Source organism: Microcebus murinus, chromosome 9, assembly GCF_040939455.1.
Source record: "Microcebus murinus isolate Inina chromosome 9, M.murinus_Inina_mat1.0, whole genome shotgun sequence".
Taxonomy (NCBI): Eukaryota; Metazoa; Chordata; class Mammalia; order Primates; family Cheirogaleidae; genus Microcebus; species Microcebus murinus.
In genome coordinates, this window is record NC_134112.1 from 100447638 (window position 1) to 100474087 (window position 26450).

The following is a 26450-nucleotide window of genomic DNA, read 5'->3' on the forward strand; positions in this document are numbered from 1 at the left end:
AACCTTGAGTGGAACGGTGGGAAAATAGAATTTAAAAGTAGCCACAGAGACCAAATCCTGTAAAGAGTAAATTTAAAATACTAGTGAAAAATAATATAGTGACCGTGCCGTAGTGTAGCGACTGTACTTGCTGTCTCTGCAATGTGAAATGATGATTAAATAATATTTTCCATTTTATTCTTTCTGTATTATTTACAGATGTTTTACAGTGAGCGCCAATTATACGTGTAACAACAGCAGGCAGCAATGTGATTCCTGTTTCATTGGAAAGCAGGTGTCTGTCGTCACGGTTACATGGCAAGGCAAGGCTGGCGTGAGGACCAGGCTAGACCGGGAGAGCAGAGCTGACTTGTTTTTTTGTTTGTTGTTTTTAAATCACCACCAAGTTTCAGGAGATTCAGCCGAATGGGACTCGAGTCTAGGCAGGTCATCAGAGTGGCCTCCAGGCAGGCAGAGGCCGTATTAAGGTGAGGTGTTCTGGGGACAGCTCTTCCAGGGGCGTCTCCGTCCTGCTGGGGCTCCCAGCTTCCGGGGGTTGGCTCAGCTTGCCGCAGGGTGACTCTTCCTCCCTCCCCACGGTGCCCAGGGTGGCACAGTGGGTGCCCGTGCCTCACCGACGTTCCAGGGCCCAGCCGGGAGGGAGAAGCAGCGGAGGAAGCTCGTCCCCGTGGTGGGGGCCTCTGCCATTGCCGCTCCCTTGCTTGGGCAGCGACACGCACGCCCTCACCTTTCCCTTGCAGGACCTTGGTCACGATAGCTGCCCCGGCAAACGTCCCCTCCTGAGCATCGTGTAGATGAGACAGGCGCATGTCTGGCCGCCTCCCCGCCCCGTGAGACAAACGCCTGCGCTCTGGCGGCGAATCCGCCAGGCCGGCCGTCCAGGCGGAAGCCGTCGACAGCCTTTGAATTTGCTTCTCAAACAATCGCGTCAGTGCTCGCCCCATCATACTGGCACGGCAGGACGATTTATGACGTTGAGAAAGAAGGACCAAATAGAAGCGCATGGTTTGCGCGGAGTGAAAACGTACGTCCCGCACGGTGAGGTGGAGGTTCGCCCCGTGGAAGGACGGGGGCTCGTCTGAGTCGGGGGGAGTGGGGGACAGCCGGCCCGCTCCCCTACTGGGCCGTTATATGGAGAGGCGATGCCATCAATTTAGAGTAAAGATAACGAAGTCAAAGATTTTCCCCGTGAGCCAGGTACACACCAGGCGCTGTTTAAGCGCGCTGGGTGCCACAGCGCACAAGGAAAGTCCCTGCTTTCACGAGTCTTGGGTTCTAGCGGGTAAAGACCAAAACTAGATAAATCAGTCCAAGCTGCCACATGTCGTATGGGGATGCATTTTAAGTGCGGGGGAAGCAGGGAGCGAATACAGGGAGATTTGGGGAAATGGCTTTAAAGCACTAAAAACGCGGCCGGGGAGCCGCGCGGAGCAGTTCACGTCTGCGGAGATAGCTAAGTGAGGCGAGGGACCGGAGCGCGGGCGGGCCAGCTGGGGCAGAGCCCTGAAGGACGGAGGCAGATGCAAAGGTCCTGGGGCAGAGGGGTCTGGTCTGCACAGGGGCACCGTGAGGCCACCGAGAGGAGCCCGACCGTGTCGCGCCTGCTGGGCGTTGCGTCTGCTGCGGGGTTTGAGGGTTGATGCTTGAGATCCGACAAGGTGCCCTGGTGGCTGAGAAGCTGCCGCGGTAGTCCGGCCAAGCAGTGGCGGTGACGTCTCGGGGGTGGCGTTGGGGGACGCGCTCTGAAACGAGGCGCCCCGAGAGTTTCTCGCAGACCGCCCTGGGCACTAGAGGAGGGCGCGAGTCCAGCTTCGGCTGAGCCCCTGCAGGTACGGAATGCCATTCTGTTGAGATTAGGGGAAAAAAAATGGTGGCAGAAACAGGTGTAGGGTGACGTTTGGGTTTGTAGGGTTTTGAGATACTGTCGGGCATTCAAGGGAATCTACAAGTCTGGAGTTCAGGAGAAAGGTTTAAACAAAATGATTGGGCTACAGCAAAATAAATTGCCAGAGAAGGAGTGGGATTTTTTTATTTTTTATTTTTTTTTTAATTTTTTTTTTTTTTTTACCAGAACTGCTATTTTTTATGAGCTCCCAAAGTCCGTTAGAATATGCACTGGAAAATTCCCCCAGTCCCTAACTCTTTAAATTAGAATGTCCTTGCATGTAATTTAAGACCATCTGCTTATCTGTCCCTGCCTGTTTCCGATTCTTCTGTTCTCAAACACCCCGCCGTCCGAATGGCAATTTTATCTTTCTCCCCTTCACGTGGCAGACCCTTCTCCACCCTCACCCGCCCCAGTGCCACGCCAGGGCGCCGTCCCTGCTCCGTTGCCCGTCCCGGTGAGTGGGACCTCGCCCTCCTGCCTGGGCAGCTGCTCAGACCCACATCCGACCCGCCCTCTGTCCTCTCCCCATCCTCCTCCCTCCCTTAGGGCAAGGCTCCTCGTCTTTGTGACAGAAGAGACTCCGTGCTATCCCCGGGGGGTGGGGGGGAGGACAGTTGTCATCTTTCTCCGTGTGGCCCCAGCCCAGCCCTCGTCACTGTCCACACGGCACCTGCTAGGAGCCCCAGCATGCCCAACCCATGTGGCTTTCCAGAGAGCTTCCTCTGCAATTTCCAGTTGGAATTAGTTGTTGATCCTGCGTGATCCTGCAGCATCCTGGGCCTGATTCTGCCGTGACACACAGCACTGGGTTCCAGTTACCTTAGCGGCTCCCTGTGCAGGCCAGGAAAGTCCCCGAGAGGACGGCCCTGCCTCGTTAACTATATTGGTGCCCAGCTAGGGCCGAGCAAATATTTGGGGTTGCATCCTTTTCTCTTCTTCTTCTTCTTCCTCCCTCCTTCCCTTCTTTTCCTCTCTCCCTTTCTTCTTTGTTTCTGTCCCTCTTTCTTTCCTTTTTCTTTCTCTCGACGCACACTTATATAATTCCAAACGATGGAAAGAAGAGAATTAGGCAAAAGCAAGTCATTTAGAGAGGAAAATGTAGGCGCAGAGGGAGGGCGTCATGTCAGATCGGGGGAGTGATCAACGATGTTTAATGTTGTAACAAGGACAAGAAAAACACAGTAAAAAAAAAATTCCTTTAGAGTCTGTAATTAGGGCATTGCTTGGAGCCTTATTTAAAGAATTTTAACACTGTTTGCTCCACCCTCCTACTCATTCATTCCTTCCTTCCTTCACTCGTTCTCTCAGTGAGCATTTGCTGCATGTGTCCTGTGTCCTTCCTGCACGGGTTTCTAGGCACTGGGCCGTTAAAGACGAAGTTCTTCCCGCAATCACAGGTTGTCTGGAATTCCAGGCCTCCCACCGAGCTGTGGGTCCCTCACACGGTGCAGTTTCCATAAAGCCCCATCTACGTCCTCCTGGGCCCCCTCGCGGGACCCTTCAGTCAGCCCCAGACTCGCCCATTTGCTGGCCACTCACTTCCTCCATGTGCCTGTGTTTCTGTCCCTGCAGCTTGAGGGTGAAGAGTGTTTCGTGGTATTTAGTATCTTCCTTAGGATAAATCTTGTATCCGCGCACGTTCATATTTACCAAAAGACAGCAAGAGGACAACTGCACAGATACGACTGTAACACCTCTGGTCCTCGTCAGATGACCCTAGCTCCCCTCTCTCCACCCCTCCCAGCTCCTCGTTTCTAACACCCTCGTCCCCGCCGTTCCAGGCACACTGTGGACCTTTTCTGCCACCACAGGCCATTGCAGAGGACGACTTGGTGTCATGTTCCGATCACCCTGCTACGGGATGATGAGAACAGTGAACAGTCACTTGTGAGGCCTCGGGTAAAACCCCTGTTCAGAATTACGGAGACCAGCCCCACAGAGTCAGTGTGTTGACCTGATCCGCTTGCCCAGCCTGAGTCCTCCAAGCAGATGTTGACCTTCCACCCCCAAGTACTCACCTGGTCACAGCACTGACAGCTCCAAAGGGTGTGTGGGTGTGAATTGCAATGGGGATGGTCGCTCCTACTCAGTTCAAGGGCTTTGCCTCCCAACAAAGCCGAGTCCATGGGAGGTGCAATCTACTCAACAACCCTCTTCCTCGTATCCTGGTCCTTGCATAGTCTAAATCAGGCGTCCTCAAACTACGGCCCAAGGGCCGCATGCGGGTGTTTTTGCCCGTTTTTTTTTTTTTTTTTTACTTCAAAATAAAATATGTGCAGTGTGCATAGGAATTTGTTCATAGTTTTTTTTAAACTATAGTCCAGCCCTCCAACAGTGTGAGAGACAGTGAGCTGGCCCCCTGCTTCAAATGTTTGAGGACCCCTGGTCTAAGTCATTGCGGGAAGCAAGTGTATTACATCAACTGTACTCACAGTGTTGGGCTTCCCTAGAACATCTGGGTGCTCCTTGTGGGAGGAAAATCCTACAATGGATTTAGATGTTGGCATCCCTCAAAGTGAGGACCAGATTGAGTGTGGGGAAGAAAAAAAAAATCTTAATGCCAGGGATTTAAACATTCTGCACCCCTTTCTTGGGCTTGCAGAGCTTCCACTGCCCAAGCTCCTCCCTCTCTGAGTAAGTCACATCCACCCCTCTCCTTTGTCCCTTCTCCCTCCACGTGTCCCTCGCCTTCCCGGAATCACATTCTCCTGCTGTGTCGGCCCCTCAGCGTGCAGACGCGTCACCTGCCGCTGATGGATAATTATTAGGAAGTGCACCTGGCTCGGATGGTAAGGGGTCGTGCTTTCCTGATATATATATATTTTTTTTTTGGCTACACCTTGAGAAATTTTGCTTCCTGGACAATTTAGTCATATTTTATGAAGACCATTTGTCAGTGGCTGGGGAAATTGGACACGCATGATGTATGGCCAGGGAGGACTAATGAGTTCTTCCTTGCATGCTTTGTCAAAGTCAGGTGCGATGCCCCCGGTAGAGCTGGCGTTAGCGGCGCCGGGGGTGTGCTCTGATGATTAAGAAGGCACACTATGCATATTTCAAAGCTCCTGTGACTTCTCCAAACGGTCTGAAACCATGACTTTGTTTGGCGGCATGGACGTGGGACACGTTTGGGATGTTCTCTGGGAGTCTTTAGCTTTCACAGATACCTCTGGATCTGTGCATGCAGTAATCTGCTTGAACATATTGTAGCTCTTAACCTATGAATAATTCATTTAAAACACAACACCAAGAATAAACATGCAAAGGAAGATCAAATTCCAACCCACCCTCTGCCTTCTGACAGATAGATAATCTGAGACATCAGAACTATTTGTGTCAAAGAAAACAAGTGGGCTTGGGCAAGGCCTGGGGGTAACAGTGCCTTGTCCCTTCCATTAACAAGGACAGGAATGACCAAAAAAAAAAATCCAGAATGGGAAGTGTGCTAGTAAAAGAGTGATCCAAGGGGTGTGTAACTCTGGGGTTGCCAGTGCTGGCCAGGCTGCTCGCCGCCGATTCTGCAGGACCAGAGGCTTGGCTGCGAGAACAGTAGACACGACCATATCCCACTTTGAGGTCCTCTGAGCTGGCAGTGTCAGAGAGTAGAATCCATAGGATATGTCCAAATTGCCAATCACAGCTCAATGGGCCCTTCAGCGTGTGGCCCGACCCCTTTCCTGGTTCTACCTCCCACCTCTTCCCCACATGCACCTGTGACCCAGGGAATCACATAAGTCCCCCGAAGCCACCTCACGCCTACAGGTGCTGTGCCCGCCCATCCCAGCTCCGGCCCCCCTCCCGCAGAGAGGAAGGATGCCTGACCACCTGTCCTGCATCCTGGCGTCTCACTCAGAGATAACTCTGTCTGAAAACATCTCGGGTTCTCCAGGCCCCATTAGTTACTTCCTCCTTTGCTTGCATAGCATTGCCCGGTCAAGAGTGTTTTCGTTGTAAAAATTGCGTCTGTGTGTCTGCCCAACTTGCCCACTTGGGGCTCAGTTCCTCAAAAGCAGGAACAGAAAGACGGGGTGTTTGTCTCCATCTTCAGCCACTCGGAGAGCTTTGTATAGATAGATGGGACGTCATGGTAGATGCTGAGTGTTCTGGGGTGAGCAGAATGGATGTGATGAGCTTATCACCCAGCACAGGTGGCCAGAGCAGGTGCAGAGTCCCTGGGGGGAATTTTGGAGGCCCGTGTGGCCAGACAGTTGCAGGGAGGGGCCGGTGAAGGCTCAGACCAGGGGTCTCCAGAGGCCAGGGAGCAAGCGGCACACAGACACGAATCACTCTGAAGAAGGGGAGCGTGGGAAGTGGGTGTGGACAGATAACAAGAGCTGGCCAGATGTGGAGGGAAGGGAGCCCTCGCACCCTGTGGGTGGGAATGTAGATGACACAGCCTACTCTATGGAGAACAGTACAGAGGGGCCTCAAAAAATCGAAAATAGAGCTACCATATGGCCCAGCAGCCCCACTGCTGGGCATACGCCCAAAGGAAAGGAGAGCAGTCTGTGAAGCCATGTCTGCACTCCTGTGTTCACCGTAGCATGATAGCCAAGACGTGTGTCCATCCCTGAATGAGTGGATAAAGGAAATGTAGCGTGTGTACACAACAGAATACTACTCAGACTTTTGAAAAGAAGAAAATCCTGTCATTCGTGGCAACATGGAGGGACCTAGAGGAGGACACATGTTAAGTAAAATAAGGCAAACACAGAAAGACAAACAAGGCACGATCTCACGTATATGGGAATCTAAGAAAGTTGAACTTATGGAAGCAGAGAGCAGAATAGTGGTGACCAGGGCCTCAGGGGTGGGAAGATGCCGGTGAAAGGGTGTAAAGTTTCAGGCGGGCAGCAGGAAGGAGTTTCTGAGATCTATTGCAGAGCGTGGAGAGCGTAGTATTGTGGTGCACATTTCAAAATTGCTCAAGGTAAATTTTAAATGTTTGCACCACAAAAATAAAAACAGGTGATGGATATGTTAATTACCCTGATTTAATCATTCCATAATGTGCACATATGTAAAAATATCACATCGCGCCCGATACATATATGCAATTATTATTTGTCCATTAAAAACTTGAAAAAGATGCACGTGAGGCTGGGAGCCCTTTCCAAGGTGGGTTCCATCTCTGTCTCTCTGTCACAGGTGGTCCTGGGGCCACGGGGTGGAGGTGTGGCCAGTTCTGGGGCTCCAGACGCTGATCAGGGACCCTCCGTGCCTGGGGACAGCTCAGACTCGGAGAACGCAGTCTGGGCCCTTCACAAAGGTGGGCTGGGCATCCGGGCCACCTGGACCTCATAGTGGTAATTTGATTTCACTTGAACTTCAAAAGTCTCCATTGCCTTTGAAATCTCATTCAGTTGAATGTAATAACAAATACATAATTCATGGGGCCTGGACAATGACAGGAAAAGGAAAATTTAAAAAGTGTATTCATCCAGATGTATAAAAGGGCACCTTGCAACTCAGCCCTGTTCCCTGCCCTCTGTCCTCAGCAAGCCAGCTGGCTTCCGAGTGGACTCGTGGGACCGAAGGAAGGTGCGTCGACTGTCCCAGGGCACTGCGGGTTCTCTCCTCATGGGACTTCTGAGGGAAAGGGGTTGGGCAAGAGACGGGCAAGTGCCCCCAACCCCCGCAGGCCAGCCCCTTGGCTGCTAATTTTCTAAGTGGCCCAGCAGCTCTCTCTGAGCCTTGTTTCCTTGCATGTATAGTAACATGCAGGAGCATGTGGCAAAATCCTGGATTTAGGCAGACGCGTGGATGGCTGTGATGACAGCCGGCTCAGGCTGGTTCCCTGGAGCTAACGTATCACTCCAGGCAGCCTTGCTGGCTGCAGGGGAAAATGTGCCTGGCCCCTGGAGCGTGCTGTCGCCACCTCTCCCCGGTTACCGATCTCTGCGTCCACGACAACGGGACAAAGACCCCTGGGGATGGCCCGTGAAGTGTCTGGCGTTACCTGTGAAGCATTGCCCAAGCTGCGTAAGCCGGATTTCAACCACCTTCCGAGGCTCGCTCTCCCGTCACAGGAAGTACCGGATGGAGTGTGCAGTTAGTGGGCGCCGGGAGGAAGCAAGCAGGCAGATTGGGAAAGGCGGGAGCTTAGACGGGACACGTGGCCCGTTGTTTCCAACACGCCAGGGACGCGCGGTGGGGCAGGGAAGCCGCGGTGGGGCAGGTGTTATATTCGAGATTCGCAGGGCTGCAGGACAGAGAGAGTCACCGAGGCTGTAATTATCAAAAGGAGTTTTATTGTCTAGCTGGAGCTAGGGTCCCAGCCCCCAGAGTGCCAGAGCAGTGGCCTCTTCTCCGGGCAGGGACCCTCTTTTGTGTGTTAGTCCCCTTTTTATAACTCAGTTGTTTACACACTGGTCATGCATCCGCCCCCACAGTGATTCTTACTTCAGCCTGCCCCTGACAGGCCCTAACCTGCTCCGGGTCCTCGCTGAGAGACTCCGGTTTCCTCGCTCTTTGTCTTTTTCCTCTGCATCCCATAATATACTCATAATGCCTTGCGGTCAGCAAACAAGCAGTAAACAGAAGCTGGAAGGTGTCCATTGTCCTTATAGCCCAGTATCGTATACAGGGACGCGCGGTGGGGCAGGGACGCGCAGTGGGGCACGTTCTCCACAGCCTACACACCACCGAGGGCGCTGCGCGGGCCTTGCTTCCATCCTTATCTAGTCAAACCAGCTCCAAGGGCCATTTCCGAGTAATTAGGGAAGTTATTAAATGACATTGGAAAATTACATTCATTTTTTTTAAGTGTGAAAATGTTCTTAATTAATTGCATAGGAAAATATCAAGAGCTTGGCGTCTCTATTCTTTAGAGTTTCTCACTACCCGGATTTTTTTCGAAGATGCGCACTGAGTTATTTAAAGGCAGAAGGTCTTAGCATGCGTGTGTGCCGAGTGCCATGTGCACCGCCTGGGGGACGGTCACGCTTGAAGCTCTGACTCGAAGCGGGAGGGGGGCATGGGCAATGCATGTAGCCTTAACATTTGTACCCCCATAATATGCTGAAAAAAATAAATAAATAAAATAAAGGCATACCTGCTTGAAAAAAAATAGATACAGGGTAAATTCAGAAAATCGGTAACAATTATCAAAATTTGAATGATGGGGTATATGAAAATTAATTTTTCTCTAAGTGTTTGAAAATAACATAATTTTTTTAATAAGTTGCCCACAAAGATTGTGTTGGAGATATAAACAATCTCCCCCCCCCCCGCCCCCGAGCGGAGGGAAGACAGTGAGAATTTCCTGATCTGTTAATCGTCTATGGATCACCCCTGGATCCATCAGAGGGCACTGAGCCCCTGCAGGGGTGAGACCCTGGGAGGGCGTGGTTTGACGGCAGGGCAAGGAGGGGCCCCGGGAGCCCAGTGTGTTTGGGTGGGAGGCCCGCAGGGACGGCAGCCCAGACACCTGGCGGGTGCTCACCAAGGCAGGTGAGGGAGACTCAGGGGAGCCTCGACTGCAGAGCGGGCAGGGGGGGACCAAATGCGAAGCACGGTGCTTAATGCCTTGCCTCATATTGGTCATCACTTTGTTTTAATCAGCTAGAGGGTTGTGTGGCTCTAGCTAGATGTGTGCACAATCACACAAGACAGGGTGGGGGGCGTGGAAGCCATTTATTTTTTCTGGAGCTTGCTAATATATGGCATGTACCGATTGTGGGTTTCAGGCTGTGGGGGGTGGGGAGCTCTGCGTGGGTGGGAAGAGGGACCAGAACTGCATCCTGTTGCTCTCCGGATGCAGAAACATTCAATTCAGTGAGTTTATTCCGTTCCCTCCGGCTCAGTTGTGCTTGTGCTGCCGGTGCCAGCTCGGTGCCCGGCCTTGGCGGGCAGGAGACAGGGACACCCTGGCAGCGCCCACCCCTCGTTTCCCCACAGGTGGGGTTCCATGCAGCAGTTGCATGACAAAGAAGCTCGCCCCCCTGCTGCACCTGGTAGTCAGGGGAGAGCCCCAGCCCCCCTGGAATCCGGGACTGACCTCGAGGGGCTGCGCAGTGAGGCCGGAGTTTGGCGAACAGCCAGGCAGGGCGGAGCGGAGACAGAGCCACAGGGCGCACCAGGCAGCAGGCCCGTCACAGAGGCACACACGGTGTCACAGTAGAGACCGCGAGCGCCCGTGACACCCGGACGAGCCAGGAAGCAGGCGAGGCTGTGGCAGTGCGGGGTGGGTTCTGCAGGAACAGCAGCCGTGGCGTGTAGGGATCTCCCAGGGGAGTTTTAAATCTCATCCCACCAATGGGAAGAGGGTGGGGAGTGCTCTGTAGTCTGGGGGCCACAGAGAAGAAGACTATGCACCCAGGACGGGGGTTAGAAGCTGCTGGTTTTTGGTTGTTTGTTTGTTTGTTTTTGAGACAGAGTCTCACTCTGTTTGTTGCTCAGGCTAGAGTGCCGTGGCGTCAGCCTCGCTCACAGCAACCTCAAACTCCTGGGCTCAAGCGATCCTCCTGCCTCAGCCTCCCGAGTAGCTGGGACTACAGGCATGCACCACCATGCCTGGCTAATTTTTTCTATATATTTTTAGTTGGCCAATTAATTTCTTTCTATTTATAGTAGAGACGGGGTCTCGCTCTTGCTCAGGCTGGTTTCGAACTCCTGACCTCCAGCAATCCACCAGCCTCGGCCTCCCAGAATGCTAGGATTACAGGCGTGAGCCACCATGCCCGGCCTAGAAGCTGCTGTTTTATTTAAAGTTAGAAACCTCGCAGGGCCTGAGACATCAGATTGTCTGGGTAGAGGAGCCACAGAGAAAGCGGGAGCTGGGTGTGGGCCGAGGGGCTCCAGGGGAGCAGCTTGCGGATCCAGGATGGCTGGGGAAGGACGGGAGGGGCAGAGAGGAGGGTGCATTTGGGGCAGGAAAAGCTACAGAGAGAGACCTGCGTGAAGCGGCTGTGTTCGTGGGACGCACAGAGGGAGCTCCAGCCTGCTCAGAATCGGGGGCTTGAGTTCAGGTGCCTTTGCATGGGTGTGCAAGAAGAGTTTGGACGAGGACTGCATGCTGAGCTTGGCTGCTGGGTCAGCCGCGTCCAGGTGCTGCTGTTTGTGTTGGTGTCTGCCCCATCACGGAGGTGCAGAGCTTGTGCTCTGCAGCGGGCTCTACAGCCTGTTGGCCGGGGCCAGCGAGGAGAGTAGCCCGCATAGCACAGGCAGCGTGGGACAGACGGACAGACCGACCCACTGGCTGGGCCGCTACCTCCCTGGGGCCTTGCCGTCCTCACCTGTAGCACAGAATAACAACCGTGGCTGCCGCATAGGACTGTCTGTCGTGACGATCAAATGAGAAAACCCATGTCGAACGCTTCTCAGTAGGGGGCCCGGCATACAAGAAGCGCTCAGTAGACACCCCCACCTCTGTTGTCACAGGTGTGTGTGCCGTCGGGGCACCTGTCAGAGCCGATCGTGATTTGTGCCAGTGGCTAATGGAAAATACCTATTTCAGTTATTGTCTTGTCTGGGTCGTGCCAGAGGGGATAATAAAAATAAAAGCAGGCAGGTATTTTTTCTCCCTTTGTTTGCAAAACATGATTTAGTTGATGAAATTAGATGTCTCTTCTGATCTGTGTTCTCTTTGCCTTCAGACTAGAGCATAAAATCCCGTCTAAACACCACCGACGAAAGGCTTCGTGTGGCGTCTTGGCGGGAGCGCATGGCCAACCCCAGACTGGTGCTGACTTGGGGTGTAGGCAGCTTCTATAATTAAGGGAAATTTTTCCCACATCATTACAATATTTTTAGGCATAAGTCAGGATCCTTTTTTTGATACAAAAATGGTGAAAACACCATCAGAACACATATTTCTATTAGAACACATATTAGAACACACATACCATTAGAATACATATTTCTGATTTTTAAAATGTTGAATGGAATTAAGGCCAAAGTGGGCAGGTAACGGGTAACACACCCCACATTTTCCAGTTTACTCCAAAACAGCGTCCTGCGTATCTGCTGTGGTGGGTCACAGAGACCAGGAAGCTGACACAGGCGGGATGGTTGTAATGTCCAGCAACTTTGCAGTCCGGTGAACTCCGGCTCCACATGGCATGGTCAGTGGATGTTCTATCAAGTGTCCTGGTGAGACCGTCACAGACACACCCCTCCCAATTCCCGTCAAACACCCCGGCGACCTTCCATCACAGATAGCTCAAACACCTGGCGGGTTTGGATCAAGTATCACACTTGTCAGCACCAGAAGAATGAAGAAATCTATGATGGTTTTTATTTTTTATTTATTTTTTTATTTACTTTTTTTGAGACAGAGTCTTGCTTTGTTGCCCAGGCTAGAGTGAGTGCCGTGGCGTCAGCCTAGCTCACAGCAACCTCAAACTCCTGGGCTCAAGAGATCCTCCTGCCTCAGCCTCCCGAGTAGCTGGGACTACAGGCATGCGCCACCATGCCCGGCTAATTTTTTCTATATATATGTTAGTTGGCCAATTAATTTCTTTCTAATTATAGTAGAGACGGGGTCTGGCTCTTGCTCAGGCTGGTTTCGAACTCCTGACCTCGAGCAATCCGCCCGCCTCGGCCTCCCAGAGTGCCAAGATTACAGGCGTGAGCCACCGCGCTCGGCGATGGTTTTTATAATAGCAAGGAAAGCCTGGACAACAGATAAAAGGAATTCTTCAGTAAGCATTGAACAAGACGGGAAAATGTGGCCGTAAATTTATGTTCTTTTCTTCCTTTTTTTTTTTGTGGTAAGAACACTTAATATGAGATCTACCCTCTTAACAAACTTTTAAGTGCACGTGAAGTCTCAAACACGAGCCCGGAGTTGTGCAGATCTCTAGAGCTGATCCATTTGCATAACTGAAACTCTATGCCCACTGGGCAGTAACTCCCAGTTTCCTCTTCTCCTAAGCAATCACCATTTCCTCTGCGTGTGCGAGTTTGACTGTTTTGGGTCCCTCATACAAATGCAATCGTGCGGTATTTGTGCTTCTGTGACTGGCTTATTTCACTGAGCATGTCCTCTGGTTCATTCATGTTGTTACATATGGCAGGATTTCCTGATTCTTTAAGGCTGGGTAATATTCTGTGGTGTGTATGTGTTTCCTTTTCCATTCATTTATTGAAGGGTAGGTTGTTTTCACATTTTTGGCTATTGCGAATAGTGCTGCAATGAACACCGGAGTGCAGGTATTTCTGCAGGATCCTGATTATAGAGTCGTGGTTTCTCCTTGTGTCGTTCCTGACCTATCTCCCTTGAGTTTTTCTTTGCTTAGCTTTTAATCCAGCCAAAACCTTTGTTTAATCAGACACCTCAATTATTCAAGACCTGTCTCTTTTTCCAGAAGGTGAACTTAGAGAACAAGTCTAACAAAATAAAGTAATACAATTGAAAAAAGAAAAATTACCAGATTCCAACTTCTGACTGGTTCCAGGGCAAACTCACTCCTCATTCTTAGTCCTTTTCTGCTCTCCTAATCCTGGTTGGTGGGGGGCAGCTTCACCACGCTGCCCCCAAGACCCCCCAAGATTCCCCAGGATGGTCCAGCACCCACAAGACCCCCCACGCTGGTCCTCACTTTCCATGGCAGCACGAGGAACCCATGGGATGAACACGTCCTCAACCAAAAACTCAAAGGATTTGTTCCTTAGAGTATCAGAAACTCGATCTGGCCCACTCATTTCCCAAACATTGTATTTACTCTATCCTATTAGTGCATAAAAGATAACAAATCTGTGATTTTTACAGATTTTACGTGATGGTTATGAATTAGTAACCTCAGAATAATTTATCGGAGGGATCAATGTGTAATATAAACACTCTGCCTTTACCTTCAAAGTCTATAGGAATATAGTGCAAACCTTTATTTTTTTTTCATTGTTCAACATGACTTGGAACCTGCCTCTCGCTACAATGAAACGTAATGATTTTTGCAAGATGCCTTGAGCTCGGGAGAGATTCACGTTAGGGACCGCTGCCTAATGAGCTTACATTATCGTTTGCTAAGTCTGATCTGGCCACTGGGGCGGATGGTGTGTAAGACGTGCAGGTGAGCTGACAGATGGCAGGGCCACACACAGTGTGGGCCACACAAACTTCTGATTTTTATGGCTCTGTCTGTGCGCCCCACTGTGTTAAGACTTCTGTCTTCGTCATCCCTCTCCGGTTATGCACGTTCATGTTTCAAGGGGTTATCCTGAAACATAGTGCCCCCGAACTAAGAATTAAAGAGGTGATTATGATGGTAGACAACCGTCATCTATGAAAGTTTTATGGTTTGTAAGAAATGGCAGTTGCTCCTTGTAAAATAGCTTTGTAAACACTAATAGCAGTTGACTGGAAACGGTGTGTGGGGGAACACTGGTGAGACGGGAGGCTGAAGGGTCATCCTGAACTTCCCCATGCAGCTGGGAGGGCTCACGCAAGCCAGTCTCACTAAAGCATTGCCAACTTTGCTGATTGTGAAAGAACCAACTCCTGGTGTCGGTAAGTTTCTTTCCCATTCTGCTTCATGTAGTTCTCTGTTATTTACTGTGTCCCTCTTCTGCCTGTTTTGGGTTTAGTTTGCAAAAGTAGAGTGGCAGGTGACTGATTTCAGATCTTTCTTCTTTCTTAAGTGTTTTCAGCTATAACTTCCCCTCCAGTGACTGCTTTTGTTGCATCCTGTAAGTTTTGGTGTGTTGAGTTTTTGTTTTTATTCAGCTCCAAGTGTTTCTGTGCTTCCCTCGTGGTTTCCTCTCTGATCCCTTCGGTTATTTACAAGGGTGTTGTTTAATTTCCACGTATCTGTGTGAATTTTCCAGTCTTCCGGGATTCATTTGTATTGTGATCAGAAAACATACTTTGTATGATTTGGCTTCCATGCTTTTAAAATTATTGAGATTTTTAAATGACCTAACACATGGCCTCTGCTGGAGAATGTTCCGTGTGCCCTGGGGGGGGCATGCGTGCTCCGCTGGAGTTGGAGGGATCTGCAGTCATTCACGCACGGCACACCCAGTTTCTGCGGGCACTCCGGCCAGAGTGTGCCAGTGCTGTGTCGACAATGACACAAAAACTTTCAGTTCTTTGTTTTCTGTTTCTAAAGCCTCATTCTTTGTTTCTCCATGTGTGCAACAGAAGTAATAATGATGCCCACTTCCACAGTTTGCTGTAATAATTGGCAGCAGCATCTTGAAGCATATATTATAGTGTCTGGTATAAAATAGACCTGTGCTACAGCATCATATTTTCACTGCTGTCAAAAGTTATTCATCAGGTGATTAGACTTACTCATGAATTTTGGGCCCTGACCACCAGACACTCCTCCCTCTGCCCATCACCTCCTCCCTCTGCCCATCACCTCCTCCCTCTGACCATCACCCTCCTGCCTCTGACCATCAGACCCTCCTCCCTCTGCCCATCACCCTCCTCCCTCTGCCCATCACCCTCCTCCCTCTGACCATCACCCTCCTCCCTCTGACCATCACCCTCCTCCCTCTGACCATCACCTCCTCCCTCTGCCCATCACTTCCTCCCTCTGACCATCATCCTCCTCCCTCTGCCCATCACCCTCCTCCCTCTGACCATCACCTCCTCCCTCTGCCCATCACCTCCTCCCTCTGACCATCATCCTCCTCCCTCTGCCCGTCACCCTCCTCCTTCTGACCATCATCCTCCTCCCTCTGCCCATCACCTTCCTCCCTCTGCCCATCACCCTCCTCCCTCTGACCATCAGACCCTTCTTCTTCTTCCCATCACCCTCCTCCCTTTGACCATCGGACCCTTCTCCCTCTGTCAATCACCCTCTTTCCTCCTAGTACTACACCCTCTTCCCTCTGACCATCACCCTCCTCCCTCTGACCATCACCCTCCTCCCTCTGCCCATCACTCTCTTCCCTCTGACCATCAGACCCTCCTCCCTCTTCCCATCACCCTCCTCCCTCTGACCATCAGACCCTCCTCCCTCTGACCATCCTCCTCCTCCCTCTGCCCATCACCCTCCTCCCTCTGACCATCAGACCCTCCTCCCTCTGACCATTAGACCCTCCTCCCTCTGCCCATCAGACCCTCCTCCCTCTGACCATTAGACCCTCCTCCCTCTTCCCATCACCCTCCTCCCTCTGACCATCACCCTCCTCCCTCTGACCATCACCCTCCTCCCTCTGACCATCAGACCCTCCTCCCTCTGACCATTAGACCCTCCTCCCTCTGACCATCAGACCCTCCTCCCTCTGACCATTAGACCCTCCTCCCTCTTCCCATCACCCTCCTCCCTCTTCCCATCACCCTCCTCCCTCTGCCCATCAGACCCTCCAGCCTCTGACCATTAGACCCTCCTCCTTCTTCCCATCACCCTCCTCCCTCTTCCCATCACCCTCCTCTCTCTGACCATCAGACCCTCTTCCCTCTGACCATTAGACCCTCCTCCCTCTTCCCATCACCCTCCCTTTGATCATCAGACCCTCCTCCCTCTTGCCATCACCCTCCTTCTTCCTAGTACTAGACCCTCTTTCCTCTGCCCATCATGCTCCTCCCTCTTCCCATCACCCTCCTCCCTCTGCCCATCAGACCTGCCTTGCCTTCTCACCCTAGCAGCCATCAAGTGAGTCTCAAACGAGCAGCCAGCAGCCTTCAGGGACAGGTCCCCGAACACTGCTTTTCTGTCCAAACATCAGAACCGTAGCCAAGGGCCTGAAGCCCGAGCCGACAGGACACACGGGGTTATTTATGACAGGGATAGAGTCTCCAGGGAGACAGACCAGAACAGAGAGCATGAGCTCCAGCTGACGGCGTTGCCCCACCGATCCCCAAGGACTGTTGCGTTTGACCCCTGTCGAGTAATGGCGTCAGCAAACGACTGCTGCTGTCTGTACTTCCGTCCTCACGTCCTGAGCGACTTCCTCCTTCAAAATGAATTCCGGGGCTTGCCTTGGAGCAGTCTTGTAAACTTCTACCTCTAGTTTACATTCAACTAAAGCTCAAATCCTAAAGCTCTTTCTTAAGCATTTGATCCACATTTACATGAAGGTATTCGCACTTGCAGTTGTTAGGGATGTGGCTCATTTCTAGTGAGCGAGTGAGGTTTCATAAACCGGGGCATATGGTCATTTCCTTTCTGACAGTTTGCTCCCCCAAAGCTAATTTTGTTCTTCCTTTATGGCTGTCAGTACTGGTGCCGGCACCGGACACACCAGGGTTAAACTGAGGCAGGTCCAGCATGTTCCGTTGGTGCCCACAGGATGCCCGCGTGGGCATGTCGCTGAGCCCCGCCAGGGACCCGGGAGATAGGCGCTCACCTGCTCTCGGGGCTCCCCTGCGAGGTGAAGTCTCACTCGCTTGCTGCTTATGTGTCTGTCTGTCCACTACTTCAGGTCTGTGATAGCGTCATGAAGAAATGTCAGGGACGCTGCATGTGGGACAGTCAGCTGGCGGGAGGTGCCGCGTGGCGTAGTTTGCAGTTAGGGAAGGATCCTCCCGGGCCGACGCCCGGTCCAAGGCGGGGAGGCTGCGAAGGGGCCGGTTTGTGCGGAGCTGGAACAGGGGAGGGGAAGGAGAGAGGAGGAGGAGGAGAGGGAACTGAGCCTTCAGAGGAGGCGCCTCCAGAGGGCCCGGGACAGGCGGGTGCGTGGCCAGGACACGTGGGAAGGCCAGCGGGTGACGCAGGGAGCGTGGCAGCGGACAGCCCACACTGGCACAGGAGGGATGAGAAGATCAGAACAGGGATAAGGGGCTGGTACTGCATTCTGAACGCGTGGGCACACGCTGGAGTGTGCTAAGCCGTGCAGATAGGAAGGAGTAGATGGGTTCAGAACATACTCGAAATGAAACAATACGGAGGACTTGCTGATGGATGGGACTTGCAGGCAGGGTGGAGGAAAGAATTATGATGGCATCTGTGCATTTTGCTTTTTGCGCAATCCGGTTCGATATCATATCGATCCCACTTTCTGTAATTGAGAAGCCTCTGGGAAGAGCGGGTTCCGGGGGTGAGAGTGCGGTGCCTGTTGATCTGGGGGGCGGGGAGATGCCCGGGGACGAGGCCAGCTCCACAGAGGTGGCGCTCAGAAAGGAGATTGCACTAGCAATGAAGCGCGGGCGTGGTCAGCTTGCAGATACTGTTTGGAGCCCAGAAACGAATAATCACGCCCAGGAAGAAAAGGCAGCTAAAAAGAGGAGAGGGCCCTCAGCAGTGCGGCAGAGGGCACGGAGCAGGTGCGTCTGGTGCGCTGGGGGACGTGGAGAAGAAACGTTGCCTTACCGTAGCGAAGATGAGGTCAAACACACGTCCACTGGTCCTGCGACGGGAAGCTCTCTCTTTGGGGACGTCCTGCTGGGGCGTCACCAGGAGCGGCAGGTGTAGAAGGGAGACTGGAGTTGACAGAAGGGCGTGCGCGAGGGGAGGAAGCGGCAGCGCTCTGACGTGCCGACTCGGAGAAACTTGCTGGGAAGAGGAGCCGGGGACGCGGGGGACGCTGAGAAGCAGCAGCTGGGGACGCGGAGCCTCGCTCTCCGAAGGCCGTTCGGAGTTCTACTTGGCGGCTCTTTACATGCCGTCGAGGTTTCCGGAAACGCTAGTGTCAAGGGAGCATACACATGAAGTGACGTTAGCTTTACTTCCGCTAAATGAGATGCAGCAAAAGAGACACGTGGCTGAGTGAGGGTCCTGGCAGGACCGCCAAGGAGCAGGGCGGCTGCGTGGACAGGCGTCAGTGCCCGCCGGCGACAGTCAGTCTCGTGGCATGACCTCTATGATATGGTTGTTCCTGACCCACTGCCCCACCGCAGGGAGGGCTCACGCTTTGGTCATTTCACACGTGGAGAAAGTGGACCAGCACTGTCACTCTTGAGCTGCTGCTCACTTGGCGTGATGGCTCCTTGGGGCCCGGGATGACGTCTGCGACTGAAATGCTGTCCGTCCTGCTGAACAGTTACGCATGATGCTAATCTTGCAACCAGGTCAACGGCGATTGATAAGGTTTGGGCATTTGGTACTGAGCTACATCATTTTAAAGCAATTAAATTAATACCTTAGCATCAAAAAGCTAATTCCAACGATTGCCGTGGACATTTTAAGAAAACACTTGCCAAGAGAAAAGGGATATCAAAATATAGCAGTTTCTCCCCTGCCAGGAGCACATCATATGTGCATCACGTCCGTCGGGTGAAAGCTGGCATTGCAATCCTTGGCGAGGGAGTGGAGTCGCAGGGAGGCCTTCACAGGCGCGGGAGACGCCCCCCCGCACGCACGCCGCTCGCTGGCTGGCGCCGGGCCGCCGGCCGGGCTCGGGGCGTGGACCCGGGAGACCCCTTTGCAGTCCCGCTCTGTTTTCGAGGACCGCTGCTTGCCGTTGCCCCGGCCTCCCTGGTCGTGTTGGGGAGTGGGGTGGGGACAGGGACAGGGTCACGAGAAGCAGCTCTTTCTGGGGTTGGGAAGGGATCCTTCGTTCCGTTGGCACGGCTGCCCGGCGCAGGCCGATGGTGAGCTCTTAGGTCATTAGATATGAAATGTCCGATCTCATACCAAAGGTGTAGTCTATCATGTCTCAAGCCAGCAGCAGCACAGTCAGCGAGGAGTCAGCAAGCTGCAGATGGAGAATCAGAGTGGGGTCCTCACTGAGGGAACGTGGGCAAGCTCCTTAACTTCCCGGGTCTCCCCTGTAAGATGGGGGTGTGGGGGTGGATTAGATCTCTGTTTTCCATTAGTTCCACAGGAAGGTGTTAAGTGGGGAAAAGATGATCAGATAAGTTTGGGGAATTCTGCATTCAATGCCATTAAATTTACTTACTTTTCCTAAGACTTAGAAGCCCTTTTAAATGGATGTGGAAACCTCCCAGGCTCCCAGGAGGAGGCAGGACACCCGCGTGGTCCAAACTTACCTGGCCACGGCATCTCTTTTCTGGGAGTATCCGTTGTGATGGAAGACACACCAGCGCCGTGCTGGGAGAACTGAATTGGGGGACCCCAAAGACATTTTCGCTTTGGATAGTCTCTGGCCGTGACTGCGGGAAGGAGGCCAAACATTGGTTCCATGTCAGAGGCTCCTTGCTGGGTCAGGTGCAGCCCGGTCTGATCAGGAAGGCCCGCTCGGACCCAGGTCAGCCCCTGCAGCCGCTTCCCAGCTGCCGTCCTGTGAGCACAGCGTGCGTCCGGAAAGTTACCACGCTCCTGCTCGGAGAACATTGGATTAGCGGAATGCTTGATTAAATCAATAATTGGAATAGTGAGGGGTTTTTCCCTTACTAATTACATCTGGAGGAACTAATGTTGTCTGTAGGGGTAAAATAGGAAGCTTTGTTCCTTATGCAAATGCAGATGGCTCAAGGGAAAAAATATCTTGGAAAGGTGCCCTTTGGGCTGTGGCTTGTGCGTGTCTCATAATCACTCAAGGAGGAAAGGATAAACAGCTTCATGAAACTTCGTATAAATTCTAATTGTAATAGAAACGAGTTCAATTCATAAACTGTGTGCTCCTCTGGAAAGCTAAATATCAGCCTGCGAATGTTTTTTAAAAAATTGGATCTTTCATTTTTTTTAACCTACACACATTTTTTTTCCTCCCAGTAAACAAAGCAATGTTTTTGAAGAACAAATTAGGCAAGTTTTGCAGCGGAGAGTGAGGCCCTTATTTCCTTCTTCCTAAATCTAACCTAAGTAGAAGAGATATTTTCAGTTATTGCATGTTCCGGTTCTGTGGGACGAACTTGAGGTTCTGCCTGGTCACGCCGCGTGTGGAACAGAAATCACTGCACTGAGCCGTCACCGGCTCGCGTTATCAGAGAAGCTGGCCGGACAGCTGATTGATCTGCTGGTTTCCCTGCTGGTGTGGTATTGATCCGACTAAGCATTTCCCTTGGCTTGCTAAATATATTCTGTATAAATCAAGTGAGGTTTCTGATGTCCCAAAAGGAGAGGCGTAGCTGAGTGTAGCCATTGCCTAAGACCCAGTACTCAACTTGGCTTCTCCATGGGAGACTTGCAGTGCGCCAGGTAATGGGACGGCTTCCCCGGCTGCCCGAACTGCAAACCACGGAGGCTCCAATTCCCCCAGGCCTCTGGTCTGCAGTCCCATCCCGCACCCCATGCCGCCTCTTCATCCCTCTCTTCCTCCTCCTCGTTTCTATGGCAGCATCTCCTGCCTCGCTGCTTTGGGTCATCTTGTACGTGCTCCCTCCGTTCCTCCTTCCTGTGCATATCGTGCTCCTCGTGTCTCCCGTGAGCTTCCGGTGCCTAAGTGATGACACCGTACCCCTCATTCATCGAAGAACCTTCCATCACGGCCCTCCCCGCCCAGCCTCACCCCTCCCTGTGCCGCCAACACACTCAGCACGGGAACCTCGCTCCCCGCTCCTGCTCCCGCCATCACAGCACTGGTCTCTGCCCTTGGCTCAGCGTCACTCCCTCCACGAGTGCCTCTCCCACCCCTCTCGGCTAGCAGGAGCACAGCTCTTCCACTCTTCCGCTCTTCCTCACTCAAGCCCGTTGTGAGCTCGCGTCTCTGCAGCGCTTCCCTACTCTGTGTGACGGGATCCCTCTCTCCTCTGTGCCCGCGTCATGTTGTTTATGTCCCTGTGTGTCGCACTCATGCATCTGTTTTTTCCTGGTCTGCGAACTCCCTGGAGACCGGGGGGGGGGGGGGGGGAGCGAGATAGAGAGATAGAGAGAGAAATCACAGCTGTCCTCTCTAGCACTGGTGTAAACACACAGAAACAAAGGTAGCTCTAGGGCGGGACTGTACCAGTTACCTAAAGTGCTGAGCATGGCATCTATAACATGCTCTCAGAAACGGGCTCAGAGAGGAGGAATACAAAGCCAAGGCCACCCGGCTGGTGGTCGGCAGGGCTGGGCTTAACCCCAGGCTGCTCTGTGCGCACCTGTCCGACAGGTCACAGCCCCACTGTCCTCCTGCCTGGTCACCCTGTCCCCCAGTGGCTAGACAGCGTGCAGAGTGGCTCCAGACGTGTGTGGGGTGGATCTGAAGGGCGCTCTGCCATGGGCAGGGGCCTCTGTCGGAAGCAAAGGCGCTCCGAGGACAAGGAGGGTGGGATGCGGGTCCTCGGGGCTCCCGGGCCAGCACCAGGAGACGGGTGAGAAAGTGCTTTGCGGGTGGGCGGAGGACCACGCCCACCAGGCACGAGGCCTGGCACTGCTGGGGGAGCACGGGGGAGTTACTCTCCTTCCGCTGCCTGACTTCGTAGTTTCTGTACAAGTCAGAGTCCATCAAAGAGTAGGTAAAACGAGAAAAATGTGCGTTTGACGGGGAAAAATGGCAGGGTGGGTCTGATGTAAACCCGGGGCGGCAGGCGCCCTGCTGTACCTGGGCAGTCACTTATTTCCAGCAGTGGCTTTTGAATCTGATCTTTCACTCCCATCAGCTCGGTGACTCATTCTCTCCGCGTAGACTTCGTAGACTTCGTGTTATCCCAGGGAGGCAGAGAGGCCGACTCAGTGGTACCCACGGGACCATACGAGCCTCCCACAGGCTCACTGGCCTCCCCTTGCCTCGCTAATTAGATGCGCACCTCCCTGCAGCAGCCCGAGGGTGTGTGAGACACACCCCATGCTGGGCTGGGACGTCCCAAACCGGTTTGTGGAGATTCGTGCCTGATCCTTGGAAAGATGAATGCACTCAGTTTCACAGCGTGCAGTGTTGCCACGCCCTACAGTCTTCACATTTAGGGACATCTAAATGTTTGTGAGTGCACACTTCCCATCTGCACACTTCCCATCTGCACACTTCCCATCTGCACACTTCCTGTCTGCACTTCCATGAGCCCACACTTCCTGTGAGCTCATACTTCCTAACAGTGCACACTTCCCATCTGCACACTTCCCATCTCCACACTTCCTGTGAGTGCACACTTCCTGTCTGCACTTCCTATGAGCCCACATTTCCTGTGAGCTCATACTTCCTAACAGTGCACACTTCCCATCTGCACACTTCCCCTCTGCACACTTCCTGTGAGCTCACGCTTCCTAGGAGTGCACGCTTCCCCGCTGCACACTTCCTGTGAGCTCACGCTTCCTAGGAGTGCACGCTTCCCCGCTGCACACTTCCTGGGAGCATCCTCACCCGCACAACTGCTCTCATTCCGGGGACACGCTGCATTGCTTACAACCTCGGAACCTTCGAAGCTGTTGCTTTCTGGGACTCGTTCCTCTCTCCTATCCCCCCACTGCCAGCCGTTGTTCAGGTCTCTCCCTGTGATGAGCTTTCTCTGAGACCTGCATGTTCCCTCTGCTGCACTTACTTAGAAGGGTTATCATTTAATGGCAGGTGACGTCTTCCTCTCCTACACGGCAGGTTCCAAGGTGGGAGAGTCACGCAGGCTGCGTCCTTTGCTGTGTCTCCAGGGTCAGCCTTCCTGGAGCTCAACCAATGTTCTCTCACGGAGGGGATGGTTTTTCAAACAAGCTTCCCCTCCTTAAGAGACATAATTAAATGTAAAAGTGGGCTCAGGGTGTTTTTAGTATGCAGTTTTTGCAAGGGAACCATAGAATCTTCATTCCATGTCTTTGGGAAGGTGGGCGGTACGTTTCATTTAGACAGGTGAGATGCATGTTTGTATTCTGTTGCAAGTACATGTGCAGACACACAGCATTCATGAAACTCCTAACCTCCTTTCAAAACGCTCTCACAAGCCCTTCCAGGGCTGGGGAACCTGCGGCTGCAAGGCCACATGTGGCCCTCCGGATCCCCAAGCGTGGCCTCTCGATCAAATCCAAACTTTGCAGAACAAATCCCTTTATTAAAAGGATTTGTCCTGTAAACGCTGGATTCAGTCACAGGCTGCACTCCGGGGTCCCGAAGGCCACGTGTGGGCACATCTCTGCTGCCTTATTACTGAGACACTTCAGACCTAGACAGCTGCTTTCGGAAATCCTCATCCTAATTCCTCAAGGACAGTTTCTTTAGGAAGGCAAAGAACACTGAATGTGAGTAGAACCATGGGCCTCTCTGGACAGACCCACGCCAGAAGGGTAACTGAGGCAGAGAGCGCTAGAGCACATTGATCTGTGAACGTACGTGCCTAACAGTGGAAGATTTGCAAAAACGGCACCAAATATGACATTGTTCCAGCTGGTGAGTGTGGTCGATAAAAGTCCACTCCTAAAAATTGTGTCATAGCCCAACTGCAGAACCGCATGCTCAGTGAAATGCTCTTCTCGGGGAGACAGTTGATGGCAGTGCCCTGTGTGTGTCCACTCAAGCCCTACAGGGAACGCAAGAAGAGAGCCTTAGGGCGACGATCTTGTGAACCCCAAGTCCTTTTCTACCCCTGGTAGTGTCTTATAATCTTCTAAATTCTCTGTTAGGGTAGAGTAATAACCCAAAACACTTTGTTTCCACCCCCTGGAGGATGGCTTCTTAGGACGTCTTTTATTGCAGCCTTCTGAGCTCAGCTCCACCTGCCTCTGACCTGTCCAGTTTGGGGGCCACCTTTCCCTCCCCTGTCCAGTTTGGGGGCCACCTTTCCCTCCCCTGTCCAGTTTGGGGGCCACCTTTCCCTCCCCTGTCCAGTTTGGGGGCCACCTTTCCCTCCCCTGTCCAGTTTGGGGGCCACCTTTCCCTCCCCTGTCCAGTTTGGGGGCCACCTTTCCCTCCCCTGTCCAGTTTGGGGGCCGCCTTTCCCTCCCCTGTCCAGTTTGGGGGCCGCCTTTCCCTCCCCTGTCCAGTTTGGGGGCCACCTTTCCCTCCCCTGTCCAGTTTGGGGGCTACTTTTTCCTCCCCTGTCCAGTTTGGGGGCCGCCTTTCCCTCCCCTGTCCAGTTTGGGGGCCGCCTTTCCCTCCCCTGTCCAGTTTGGGGGCTACTTTTTCCTCCCCTGTCCAGTTTGGGGGCTACTTTTTCCTCCCCTGTCCAGTTTGGGGGCCGCCTTTCCCTCCCCTGTCCAGTTTGGGGGCCACCTTTCCCTCCCCTGTCCAGTTTGGGGGCCACCTTTCCCTCCCCTGTCCAGTTTGGGGGCTACTTTTTCCTCCCCTGTCCAGTTTGGGGGCCGCCTTTCCCTCCCCTGTCCAGTTTGGGGGCCGCCTTTCCCTCCCCTGTCCAGTTTGGGGGCCGCCTTTCCCTCCCCTGTCCAGTTTGGGGGCCGCCTTTCCCTCCTCTGTCCAGTTTGGGGGGCCACCTTTCCCTCCCCTGTCCAGTTTGGGGGGCCACCTTTCCCTCCCCTGTCCAGTTTGGGGGCCGCCTTTCCCTGCCCCCTGCGTAATTCATTCGTGAGCCAAGTCCCCGCTGGAAACCGGCCCGGTGCAGACGCGTCCCCCTGGCCGCTGCCCACGCGTGCCTTGCTCTCTAAAATGCGGCCAGACCAGTCAAGTCCCCAGCTCGGGGCACGTCACACGAAAGCAGAGTCTCAGATGTGTGTAATCTCGGAACACGAAGGGACCCGAGTGGTGCGAGAGCCCCGTCAGTGACTCCTCCCCGCACCCCACTCCAGCGACAGGAAACGGTGTCTCTGTACGAGACTGAAATCTGTGAAGGACGAGGTGACAGCGAGCAGCACGTGTCTCTCGCAGCAGGAGACAGCCAGCTGGCGGGCGTCGGGCTCCTGGCCCAGGGTCCGCGGTGGGTGCATCGGACAAGGAAGAACAGTGGAAGCAGGGGAGCGGCAGGAGGAGCCCGGTGGGTGGAAGTGATGACCCGGACTGGGAGGGGCCCGAGCCCCTCGGGTGAGCACGCACCCTCCCTGCTGAAGACGGCGCTCAGGGGACGATGGCCGCCACCAGCTGCCGCGGCCTCCGTCTCTCCTCTCGCCCGGCGCGGAGCCCACGTGCGCCACGTGGAACAGCCAGTCGGTGATTTAAATGGACATGTGGACATTTATGTCTATTCGGTTTCTTCTCCAGGTGAAGAAAACTCTTTATAAATGTCCTAGAGAAACATAGTAGGTGTCTGTCCAGCCTTCGCAAGTGAGAAGGGTGGATCGTTCCACTACTGACAGTTTAAAAAAATAAAATTAAATTAAAAAAGTAAAAAATAAAAATAAATAAACAAACAAATGAGTAAATAAATAAATCGAGAACAACAGCGGTGTGCAAGGCTGTAAAAGCAACGTGGCCCCTCCAAAAGTGTCGGGCCGCCCTCGCCTCTGCTTGCAGGAAAACACGGACGCTCCGGTGCTGCCCCGAGCCCGCGGCCGACGCCATCGCCGGGGTCAGGGCTGAGTCTGTCCCAGCCCTGGGCGGCTCTGGGAGGAAAGCAGCGATACTCCTGTCTCGCCAACCTGGCTTCTGCTCCGTCTGTGGCCTTCACGTCCACACCCCTTCTCCGCAGACGAGGTGCTTTTTATGAACAGAAAATACGTGGCCTCGACTGCTTCACTCACTCTCTCGGAAGTTCATTAAAGGCTTGCGTACACACCAATCAAGGCTTTTTTATGAGACACAGCCAAGATGTTTTATGCGTATGGTGCCAATAAACACACTTCTCCAGAAGGAACCAGTCCTATTTATGTAAAGTAGACACTTAATTCAACCGAATGGAAATAGCAAATTAGGAGATGCTTGGTGGTGGCGTTGAAGATGCTTTCTGGGGTGAAGACATTATCTGGGGGCTCTCCAGATGCTCAGAGCCCGGCTCGGGCAGGTAGCTCTGTGACGACAGACCTGGGCAGAGAGG

The 26450-nt window shown here is 53.1% G+C and overlaps 1 protein-coding gene and 1 non-coding gene across 3 annotated transcripts in view; both read left to right on the forward strand.

The window, feature by feature from the left end:
* Positions 1-26450, forward strand: part of DPP6 (dipeptidyl peptidase like 6) — an 827489-nt gene that overhangs the window by 181126 nt on the left and 619913 nt on the right. The gene's annotated exons all lie outside the window — the stretch shown is intronic.
* Positions 25646-25775, forward strand: LOC142873208 (small Cajal body-specific RNA 24). The gene has a single exon (XR_012921249.1).